The sequence below is a fragment of the Notothenia coriiceps genome, unplaced genomic scaffold (assembly GCF_000735185.1).
Source record: "Notothenia coriiceps isolate Sejong01 unplaced genomic scaffold, NC01 NC01_scaffold00037244, whole genome shotgun sequence".
In the NCBI taxonomy this organism is placed as follows: domain Eukaryota; kingdom Metazoa; phylum Chordata; class Actinopteri; order Perciformes; family Nototheniidae; genus Notothenia; species Notothenia coriiceps.
In genome coordinates this window covers 9,207,608-9,220,043 of record NW_011369945.1, presented here as the reverse complement: position 1 = coordinate 9,220,043, position 12,436 = coordinate 9,207,608, and the positions used below count along the sequence as shown (strand labels likewise).

Below are 12,436 nucleotides of genomic sequence, written 5' to 3'. Positions count from 1 at the left end.
GCCAAACTTTAATGAAACACAGAGACCCAGACGTAATAGTACACTTTGAGAACCACTGCTCTAGACCGACAATTTTTTGGAGCTGGAAGTGAACTGGATTCCGGAGCTAAGAGGCAGCGCCTCTGCGGTGTAAACAGGAGAAAATGGTACTTTTCAGGCTCCAGCTCCGAGCCGGAGCTGAAAATGCGTTGGTGTGAAAGGGGCATCAGCGACTGCCANATATATATATATATATATATATATATATATACACACACACACTTTACAACAATTTGTGATAAGAAAGAGCATAAATGTGCTAGTTAAATGAGAGTAATCTTGTAGAAAGAGATGCATAACCAGAGTTTTGACCACAGTTACCATTTAAAGGCACAGAGGTTACAATCTTACTAAAAGGAATCTTTCTAGGTCATGGTTAATGATGTTTGTGTTACAACACACAGCTTAATCTGGCCGACATGCACTAATCACTTCCTGTTCTGTGGTGTATGAGTAGAGTTCCAGGTTGAGTCGATCAATTGACCATCCCAGTTTAGATGTTACCATGCATCGACGTAGCCCCAGCGTCATGGATGTATAAGGATAACTTCGCTCAAGTTATCTCATGTCTACTGTAGCTTGGGAGGGAAAACAATATTGGCTGCTAAATTTGATAAATGAAGTTTTATTTATCAGACCACAAATAATTAGCAACTCCTCCCTGCGGTCCCTCTACATTCCTCCACTTCCTGCCGCTGAGAGAAAAATTCATTGGGGGGGGGGGGTTGACTGTCTGACTGAACCGAACCGAACCTACCCGCACCTTCTGTAGTAACTCGTAATGCGGAAGTGGGCGTGACTATAAACTGTCTTCGAAAAAACGATAGACACCACTGGTTCAGCTAGTCACTGCTTTTTTTAAATATGTTTTTGGTTAGACGTCTGAAATAAGGTACGTAAGTATCATAAACATGTGTTTGTCACAGACCTTGCAATATAAAATCCAATGGAAGAATCCCATTGCTTTATGTCAATAAAGCTAGTGCGATGCTAGCTTCTGACGGGGAACTGAAGCCCCCCTCTACCCTCTCTTTAAAACTACCACACACCGTTTTTTGGCATTTGAAAGGGTTAGTTCAGGATTCCCTAAAGTGGTTGGTTAGTCAACGCTTGATTGGCTTTCAGTTCTCCATAGTTAGTCATTAGCACCGTGAGATCTGGTTATATGTGTATCCACCTTTCTTCTTATCCAACCAGTCATTCAGGCAGAGTGAGCTCTATCGGTTTACAGTTATAATCATGCCATCAGTCTTTCTTTGTCTCTACCACTTTATTATGTTTCTCCATCGCTACCATGGCCTGTAGAGTCAGGGTTCAATATCAAATCATATTTTTCTTTAACATGTACTTTTATTTAATTGTGTGCAAATGTTATTTATGTAAACTCTTCATTTTGTATCTGTAACTATGTGTCTTTTTACAAAGATCTACCTTAAAACCAATATTTTAACTGCATTTCTGCATATTTGTTTTTTTGCACAGGCAGCGACACGGACAGTGACACAGAGGTGAGTCTCCCATTATACTGTACACAGGAGAGAGTGATGAATGAATTATTAACTGCTCTGATCTTCAGATAAACAGGTTTTTACCTGTTTCATAGCTACTGCTGAAAGTGTGTGTGTGTGTGTGTGTGTGTGTGTGTGTGTGTGTGTGTGTGTGTGTGTGTGTGTGTGTGTGTGTGTGTGTGTTTCCTGTAATGTTGCGAGACACTGAGAAAAGGGAGGGCCTTGTCAGGAACTGTCAAACATTAACAGGTTGATCTGAGGTTGGCCTTTTGTAGTACTTGTACCCACAGTAACACACACACTACCTCTTATCAGTGGTAAGAGAACAGAGAGTACAAAGGAAAGTAGAAACTTTCCCTCACATTCAGATTATTTTCTGTAATAAAAGGTGTCAGTGATGAATGCAGCTATTTGATATAATAGATGTAATGTTTATATTGTTACACATACAAAGCAACTGAAGCCATGAGAGGCAGTGAGGAAAAAACAAATCTGGTGAGCCATTACCTAAATCTGATTCAAATAGTTTTTTGGAATGCTGTGTTTAAGACTTACGGTACCCAAAACACTTCCGTTAGGAGAAACAAGCTGCAGTTTCAAAAGCAATTCAAATAAAACAACACAAATGTGCCAAAACACATGCACATGAAGCGTTCTGTATTTGCAGCGTTTCATTTATCCAGCACCTTTAACACATGTAACATTACTGCCTAACACACAATATGTGTCTTGTAGTTCAAACTAAGTCATGGCCATAATGAGTATTGCAACAACACCTGTTTTACTAAAGTGACATTTAAGGATTTTAAAAATAAGAATTATAATAGCAAAACCGTTTTTCACCTCTTTTGAAATCATATATAAAGGAGAGGAAACAAATAAATCACTGAACTGGGAAATGGATGTCCAGAAAAAAAAGGAAAAAATCTCACTTCTGTATTCAACATGCGTCAGGAATTAGCCACAGCCTTTGTGCCCTGCTTGTGTTTTGCTTATGCTCCTCTTTTTCTTCTTCTCTCTTTTTTTTCTTGTCCCAGGGGCTCAGTGTAGTCTGGAGGCAGGACTACAACACATCAGTTCTCAGGGTTCCCTCATGTTCTCTCCCCGGCATGGCCACCTTCGTCACCGCGAGCAAGCCCAACTTCAGGGTCACCAGCACGCGAGACCCCACACCCCTCATCAGCTACCACACCGGGGAAGTGGACGGCTGGACGGCAGCGTACGGCCAGAACTCTGAGTCTGCAGCGACCGGCCTCACACACGAGATGCGCGCCAGTGTCATAATGAAAACCTCGGACGTGAACAGCTCCTGACCTCTGACCCCGGATGAGGGAGCATCATCACAGCTTCCAGGGCATAGGAATGACACAGAGTAGGAAAAGCAGCGCCGAGCCAAAACGGGGCGAGGTTCAAAACCTTTGATTCTTTTGTAGCTTCTCTGGGTGATGAATTCTCATTTTAAGAGGAGGAACTGCTGACTGGTGGTAAAAAGTACCCACAAAGTTACCATTTGTATAATAATTACTCACGGTGGTAATTAAATTAGAATTAACAACACCAAAACTACACTTGTAATTCATCTCTCATTTATCCCTTTGAATGCTCACTACAAAAACCTCCATTCTCTGTAAAACCTTCTTGTTTTACACTTGCACAGAAAGTCTCACACTTTCGCGCTTCGTGAGCCCAACATGTCCTTAGTCCATCGTGTTTGTGCTAACACTTTAGCACACATATTCAAATGGAAGAAATTAGTAACTTTTATCCAATGAAAGAAAATGAACTTAAAGTTATGAGGATGCCATAATGTTTTTGATTGCACAACCTAGTAGATGAGTGCGTTTTTTTTCACCTCATATTCATCTACTCTGCTATGATTTTTAGCAGTACACAGTTTCAACTCAAACTGATGTGTCTCAATTGGGACACTTCCCTTGATGCACTGCCATGTCCTACACTATGAACACTTGAGCAGTGTGTGAATTTAGACCAGAGTTGTCTCACAAATCACACACCGCTGCGCTAGCATACAGACATACAAATTAGCGGTAGCTTCTTTTCCAAACTAATATATTCGTATGCTTATTAAAGCCTGAAAAAAAACAGTTTAACTTTTTATTGTTAGTGCTGTGTTTACCGCGGCAACAACAATCGCTGCTGGTTTGCGTAGCTTCCGATACGTTGCCGAGATGGCGATCGTTGTGTGTTAGAAGTGTCCAGCGTTCCACAAAAAAATGTTGACCTCCAGGTACTTGCATTTTTCCATACATTGATTTAGGACACATTTATGCACTCAAAACAGCAAGTTAAAGAATTGAAGTACAAGAACATTTGCTAATAGTTGAACACAGGAAGTTGTTTATGTATTACAGTTAATAAATCTCCCTCACATTTAGCCACACTTCCTAAGACTCCTCACAATACAGAGAACAAATCACCTGCCCTCTCAAACAGTTTACGCTCCAGAGAGATCGCACTACTTGGAAGTAAGAAACATGTTCATACCATATATACAGTCTATGGTTCATACCAAAGCAATGAACACTTCCTAGGAATTCATCTCTCAGTTGGCAAACCAGCTCTACCACAGAAAGCTGCTGAAAGAATCAAAGGCATGTTGTTATCAAGACTGACGAACATTGTGAAGCCCTGATTGGCCCCGCAGTGGAAACAGAGGTGTGTGTGTATCCGTCTGTGTGTGTGTGCAGACCTCAGGACTCTACCCACCAACACACACACAGGCTAGGAACTATGTATCCTCCTCCTCTCCTCCTGGTGTTAATCATGTACATAGCTCATATGTATGAATGCCTGCAAGCCGCTTCAGAACCTTACTGACAGCACTAGTGTGTTTGAGTGTGTGTATGTAGCCTTTTTGAAGATGTGTGCCTTTTAATAACGGTGGCTAGATTCAAACTAGCCGTGCTTTAGTCGGCCATGACAGGCGCAGGTAGCTTTCAGGACATTGCATCTGCCCTGTGTGTGTTTGTGGATACCGACAGTTGTAGTAGGGAGCATGGAGGAGTGGTTAACCCTTCTACCATGGACCTAGTTAATTTAGTAACAATATATCAAACGTCCTCATATGTTGGGATTAACTATTTAACCCCCGTGCCTCACTTTCTGATTAGTTTGGGACAAAAATGTGTCCTTATCATAAATACTATATATTTTTTCGCAGATCTTTAACCTTTCAATAGTTTATACAACAATACTGTTGATTCTAAACATTCAGTCTGGGATAAGTCAGTGAATAGGGAACGGGAATGTGGCGCCATCAACGGCAAGTCGTCCATCTTTGGAGGATACCAGCAACCGCAACCTATTAATTTACCATATACGAGTCAAAAATATGTTTTTAAAAAAGTGATTTATTGGGACTTTTATTTTGAAGGCTCCTAGTGTCTTTATCTAAGTTACTCACCTAATTATAGACTTATTATAGGAGTGGATGACAAACTTCAAATATTTTTAGAAGAAAGAAACTTGCTCCCTATTCAAAATGTACGCCAAAGAAATCTGAAATAAATCTTTAAAAAGTGTAAAAAAATTCCCTAAAGAGGCCCCTGGGATTGTGTTAAAGCAGTGTAATCATAGTGAGTGCATTGATTTTGCAAAATTACATAACTGCTATAATAACAAGTAGGAATAGGGAAGTCAGGGCTCTGTCCCAGAAAGGACTGTCGTCAGCAGAGCCCTGTTGTTTTTACGCTCCAAACGTCCTCTTATCCGTAGAGCACAGACTTCTGTGTCCTCTTGTGTGTTATGTCCACCTCTTCATTTGACATAAGATGAAATAACTAACTTCCCCGGGCGCCGTACATAATGGCAGCCCACTGCTCCTAACACTAGGATGGGTCAAATGCAGAGAAACAATTTCCCCACGGGGAATAATAAAGTATATAAAAATCAAAAGAATAACTTGCAACGTAAGTCCAAACATATACCCAGAATGATGAACTGTTCTACAATGCACTGTTGGAGAGTGTATCTGAAAGCTACTTGTGTTAGCAGCTAGCAGGCTAAAGCACGGTCTCTTTTTCCCATGCCTGCCTTAAAGCAGAGTTCAAGGGACAGTACTAAAAGTAGCAAAACAGTCGGACAAATAGGAATCTGCCAAGGTTTTTTTAACCAAACTACTAAAAGAGACTTTACACTGGACGCACATCATTATCATGGTGAATTAATTTAAGAATTGAGGGGGTTTGGTGAGAATGTGGAAATGGCAAATGGCTTTACCAAATATTTTCTTTAACGTGCCTTCTTATTGTTCTGCAGCGCATACTGACAGGTGGCTTATGTTTCTGTGAGCCTTATACACTTTAAAGGCCCTATTATGCTTTTTTAGGTTTCTTTTCCTGTAGTGTGTTGTATAGGTTTTTAGCATGTAAAATGGTCCCCCCCCCCCATAAAGTATGGGACATCCCTAAGCGGTTGACCAATCACAACTGAGCCGGCCAGCTAACCAATCAGAGCAGACTGGGCTCTGGTTTCAGACAGAGGATGAAAAGAGGTGCTGCAGCTCAGGCAGTATGAGAACAATAAAGAGGTTTTTGAACATGGAGACATGTCACAGTAGAGGAACAAAATACAAATATGTGATCCTGAAAATAAGCATAATAGGTCCTCTTTAAAGCAAGTTATATTGTCAATTGCCTTTACAAATCCTGCCTTTTATTTGATCCATGTTTTTTCCTTGTGAGCCTTTTTAGCTTCAGGAATGTTGTTGTAGTGGTCACATAGTCTCTAAACGCAAAACCCTTTGGTAGTTATGACCAAATCAGCTGTTCATTTTTTTTGTGACACCCTTGAGTGTTGCTTTGCATATAAACAACATGATCCATATTAGACATTGGAGCCGATTTATTGAATTAAATTGCATTGTTTGTGCTCGATATTGAGCACAAACAATGCAACTTGACTTAAAACTGAAAACTTCTACTTGAAAAATGTAATCTTCAAACTCATTTTTTATTCACATTGCGCCAAAATCCAGACTAGTTATTAGAAGAGATGTAGCCAGGAATAACTTAAGTGCACTTATAGGATAAGAAGTAGAAGTTTTTTTGCTTTAAATAAAAAAAGGGACTTCATTGCAGCCAAAAGTTGATTACATTGAGATGTAATAATGTTTTCCATCATGTAGTTCCCACCTGCTTTTGCTTCGTGTGATTCACAACCACTTAGAGCCGAGGAGTGTCTCAGCACAAAGAACAAAATGACCGTTGAGTTTATAGAGAACTAAAGAAGGTAATTGCTCAGCTCCTAAAAGGCAGCGAAGCGCGACATGTTTCCACTGTTTATTCTCTGTACTTGTTGAGCTACATGTGAATCAACATGTAAAGCTGATAATAAAGATTGTTTTGTATTTATTTTGGTGTTTAATAGACTTGATTGTATGGAGGACTAAAGCTGCCATCATAATAAAAACTAAAATGGCAAGAAATGTAATAAATATGTCGCATATCAAATAATTGTACAGTTGAACACATTTCGTTAACATGGTAGGTCATGTTTAAATGCATTAATTACAAATTAATTTAAATACAAATATTTAATTTATTTTTTATATTTCTTGACATTTTAATTTTCAAATTGATCTGCACATGTACTTGATTATTTAGGGTTTTATTCTCTATATAATCCACATTACTTAAACAATTTGTAATTCATTAATTAATTTTTACACATTTTTTCAATTAATCTGCAGAAAATAAATAGAAATGTGATAGATTTATATAAATGAATATAAATTGGGAAATAATTCAAATACATTTTCAAATACAATCTTTTTTTTATTGTTGATATGTTTATTTTCATATTTATTTTATCATTTAGGATATTATTCTCTCTATTATCTGCAATATTTAAGAAAAACGTTTTCTTTTAAATTAATTAATGAATTCATTTCTGCACACACTTTCCAATTAACCTGCAGAATAAAAGTCTTATCAAATAAATGTGCAGGTCAATTTGAAAAGAAACTATAAGCACAGGAATAACAACAAAGCCTTGCTAAGGATTGTTGCCGCGCATGCGTACCTGCGTACCAGTTATGTGCACCCCTGTTTATGAGAGACTTTGTATTTGTTGCAGTTAAGGAAGAACATAAAGTCCATTAAAGATGTTGAGGTCATGCAGCCGGTCCTTACAGGGGAAAGGGGGTTGGGACTGAGGTCTGAGATAAGAAACACAGCCTGGTGCTGAGCTGTGCAGGTTAGCACATGTAGCGCTGCATGTGGGTTAGAGTGCGGAGTGGACAACTTTTAGCGCGTGCGGTTTAGCTTTCTGTCAGAGCAGATGTTTCACACATGAACACTCTGCTCTCTCAGCTAACCATAGCTCTAACTGCTGTTTCAGTTTCTCTTCTCAGTTCTCAGCTCCCCTTCCTGTTTGCCTCTGAGGCCTCGGTTGCATGGCTGGCCAGTTGCCTTGACAACTTCTGACCTCATGCTGTTAGTCATAGTAAACAGTTTGTCTCTAGTATGCTATATTTTGCTCTTTCACAAGCTTCCTTGTGCCCATGTTTCTTTAACAACAATCAGTAAGCATCATCAGAAAAAGTCCCTTCTCCACTCTCATTTCCCCATAAACACTAGGCTGAAGTGTTCAGGGAATTCTTTCTTGAAGTTCATTTATTTTTGATACCATGCTCAGCAAGGCCAAATTCAAGTCCCCTGTTGTCACTTTCAGGTAGAAAACACAACTTACTTTATATTAATAAAAAAGGAGTATGCCTATAATCAGGCAAAAATATAACTTAGTATTGTTCATAATTAAAGTTGAATTTGGACTCATTTTCCTATTTAAAGAAAGTTTAATTTAATATGATATGTTAAAGTTTATATTTAGCCAGAAAAGGAAGGTCAACAGCACAGTTCTGCAGCGGTGTTTCACGCCTGACATCTAGTGGTCAAAAATACAACTGCAGCTTTATATCTAAACAAAAAAAAACGACAATAGGGCTATAATAAAGATAGTTAGGTTCAATCATCAGTTAGAATATTAAAAAAGTGCATACAGGAATATTTAATAACATATTATAGAAATGTCAGAAGAGGCACAGTGCATAGCATAAAGATAAATAACTGCCTGAAAACATTCTACAGCTGCAAGGTTATTTATCTTTATTTGGATAAGTTAATTCATTTGGTTGTATTTGTTTGGTTATTTATTTAGTTGTTTATTTAAGTGTAATACTGTGTGGAGGTTTTAACCGTCTTCCTCTTGTCAGACAGGTGCTGTGGGCCTGAGGCGCCAACCCCAGTCCCTGGTGGTGGTGTTCTTCACAAGTCCTATTGTTTGGTTTGCGGTGTCATGGGTGGTTTTGAGTTTGACCCTTCCCCCTTTTTATTTATTGCTGCCTGGTAAGCCCCAGCCCTGTCTTGTACCTCCTATGCCCCAGTATGAACTTTTAGCTGATTCTTTTATGTGTATCTGGTGTTTTTAGAATAGTTAATTGATTGTTATAAAATAAAGTAATTGTGTTAACTGAAACTGTCTCTGGCCCGTTATGTAATCTACGGAGGCGAGGTCGGGGAGTATTTTAGTGGGGAACACATTGACACACTCTACCCGACCTCGTTTTTTTGTGGTAGCACCGTCCTGGAGACAGTTACAAATTTGTGAATTGTCTAAGGGAAGAACTGTTTAAATGTTTTTGGAAGAAAAATGAAAGATGAGGAAGAGTATTTAATTTTTGTGGTAAACCCTTAGCAAAATGCAAAAGTCAAAGGATAGATGAAAATTTGTGTAGTTGACCTCTCATTGCACATATACTATTTTGGGATTTATGGAGTGTTATATATAGAAGAAAGGTCACTCAAGCAATAAAGTACAGATGTTTTAAGAGGAGAAAGGTACAGCATTAAGATCTACCTTTTTTAGGTGGATAGTATCAAATTAACTTATTTTGGGAATGGGAATTACATGAAGTATATGAGTCATTTAGAGAAAATGAAAGGGATTCAATGACATACATATATTAAAAGGAACTTCATAATTAATTCATGTTAGGAATCAATTACTATTTATGGTATTTTAAGTGTTGCGGTTACGTTGCCATAGTTAGTCAAGAGTTTCTGTACAAATTTATCGTCGTTTAGTAACAAAGAAATAAATAAAGTTTATATAGTGTGTTTGTGTGTAACTAGACAATTAAAAGTTACATAAAGGAAGGTTGAAGGCCGTAATCTCTTTTTGTTCGCTGTGTGAGGCCCGACGACGACGAAAGAGAGCTCTCCTTTTTTGTTCCCCCCCCAGAGTGTCTGTTTATGCTGTGGGGGGAGAGAGGGGGCGACGGTCGAGAGTCGGAGAAATCCTTTTCCCCCCGAAGAAAGTTGTTAATTGTGAAGACGATAGGAAAATAAGTTAAAAGACGAACTTGGGTGACAAAGCATTCGAGAATTGAGTGCGAGGAGAAGCAAGTTTTAAAGAGGGAAGTAATACTGAAGCATAGCATAAGTTAGACTGAATCCGACAAAGTAAAGTTATTAGAATAAATAAGGTGGTCTATTCATAATAGTGAGGAACGCAGACCAGGTTCGAAAATTCTACGCTATAAAGAAAGTTGTCTTCACCCCAAATTTGGGTGTCTGAATATTGCGTGGAAAACCAGGATACTTGGAGTCTGCAACAATAAGTGAAATCGGTACCTATCTCTGAGCTATGAGATGAACCGAAGGGGTCGTGTCATATCGGACAACTCCGAGGTATGGAGGGTGATCCGGTCCCTGAGTATGGAAGGTCGGCAATCTCTGAGTTATGGGATGCGACTTTATGAACGACTAAGTGAAAATATACATATTTTTTAAGGGGCATGTCAGATTAAGTCGGAAAATAACAGGCTACAAAAAGGTTGTTCAAATCGCTCGGAGAGTCGCGCGAAGTTGTGGCAGAAAGTTGCTACACTTGCACTGTACCTCAGCATTTGGGTCCAATGTCTTGAGAAATTAGCACCTGTAAACCCGAAATATCTAAGTTGGGGTTGTGTTTGTTTCGTATATACTCGGGCCAGGGTGAAGTCTACTGAAACCTTCAAACGCAATGAGAGGGGAAACCTAGTGAAATATTGTATTATGAGTTAGGAGGTCGAGGCAGCTCGAAACCTAAACAATAAAACTCAGTCAGAATATACCTCTGGAGTTTATGAATGGTAAATTGATGAGGGCTGTCATATTTGGCACCCCTGAGGACTGGAGGTGAACAATTCGGGTCCCTGATTATGGGAAGGCCGACGTCATTTGAGTTATAGGATGAAAAATGTTGATTTTTGGTGCATAAACATATAAGGTGGCGTTTGTTGATACTGTGGCCTTTATACAGGACTGTTTGAGATTTTAAATCAATCTCGGTTTATGTCTGAGCTATCTTTGTCCGAGCGACGAGGGAAAGTTAACATCCTGGGAGGCAAAATCAACAGTCTCTAATTAAGATCCGGAGAAGAGGCCTGGTAAGCAGCTACCGACGACTAAAAGGAGAGTTTTGGGGATGAGTATGCGAGTACACAGAGGGGGTTGACTCGAACCGAGCTTTCGAGACACCCGAGATCAAAAGGTGGTAAGTTTGAGAGCTCGTTTTACGGTCCGAACGACTGGGAAGACTGCTAGTGTTCTGGTAATGCACGCAAAACTGGGAACCTTCGCTCCCCCGGACGTTCCCTCCGATGTCAGACCCACTCAACCCAAATTCGACAAGGAACGACTGCGAAGTCCTAGAGTCCAGGATTTTGGACCCGAGTCCGCCTCAACTGTACTCCTTCCCACAACCTTCGGCAGGGGACGTTGGGGTATGACTTTGGGTATTCGTTTACCGTTCTTCCTCGACGACGGACCGTGGGGGACCTTCTGGGAGGGAGAAGGTGGGACTTATCGGGAGGGTGCTCAGGTCGTTCCACCCATCCACGACCGCTGCCCTGTTGAACAACCGAGGGATCGCTTCTCTTGACAGTTCATTTGCACGAGTACTTGACTTAGTGCTGATCATCCTAGAGACGCAACCCGTGGGTATAGTCCACGTACAGCACTGGACTCGGGTAATTTCGGTATTCCCGATTAACTCATGAGGACGTCCCAGAGTGGAAGCTCAACCCACTGTCTTTTCTTTCGGGACACATTCCCACTGCATTCTGTTTTTCGTGTTGTATATTCGAAGGAATTCTTCGCTCGTGGGCCCCGGACCCAGATGAGCGAGACGTGATCACGCTTTGAACTAGAGAAGAAACGAAAGTGGGGTTCGGACCTAGTTCTCCTTATCCCGAACCAGCCTGGGCGTCTTTCTACCACCGGGTGCGCCGGTACGGACGTGGAGTTGAGACTTGGTGAGTCGATACGAATACGACAGGAAGGAAATTTACCCTGTAAATGCCAGGGGAACCCTATTGTTGATCGGCGGTCACTGTCGTCGTCGTGGGGGCGTGCCCCCCGACTATTGGCCTCGTCTTCTCCTTCTTCGTGGTGGTCTCAGGGCGGTCCCTTTATTCATTGGGAAGGACTGCTTCAGCGCAGCCAACAGACGGGATTGGGTATGTATCCGAGGACCTCGACGGGCGTAAGAGAAGAGGGTATGCTGACCCCTTTCGATTGTGTTTCGATTCCTTTACCATACTCCCCCCAATTAAACCCCCTAATGTGTGTGACGATCAAAACACCCGAGGATTTAGTCACTTTATGTCTTTTTTTTATGTTATGTTGTTTTGGTAGTGACGCTTTGAGGTGTGTTAAATCGTTTTTTGATTTGTACAGAGACGGGAAAAATACACCGATAGGACCGGCTGTTGCCGTTTACACTGTCACACCACATCAAACAACAACGGGTTGTTGCGGTGGATTCCCTCAAAGTGGGGATTCCTTGATTGATAACTAAATATTTTCTAATGGGTGTTCCTTGTG

General features: G+C 40.5%; 1 protein-coding gene and 1 long non-coding RNA gene across 2 annotated transcripts in view; both read left to right on the top strand.

Annotated features, from left to right (window-relative positions):
• Nucleotides 1–12,436, top strand: part of ankef1a (ankyrin repeat and EF-hand domain containing 1a) — a 56,938-nt gene that overhangs the window by 7,032 nt on the left and 37,470 nt on the right. The window lies entirely within an intron of this gene.
• On the top strand, nt 657–3,321 carry LOC104964627 (uncharacterized). Its single transcript, XR_800443.1, has 2 exons — nt 657–1,547; nt 2,585–3,321. It is a non-coding gene; the product is annotated as an uncharacterized lncRNA (long non-coding RNA).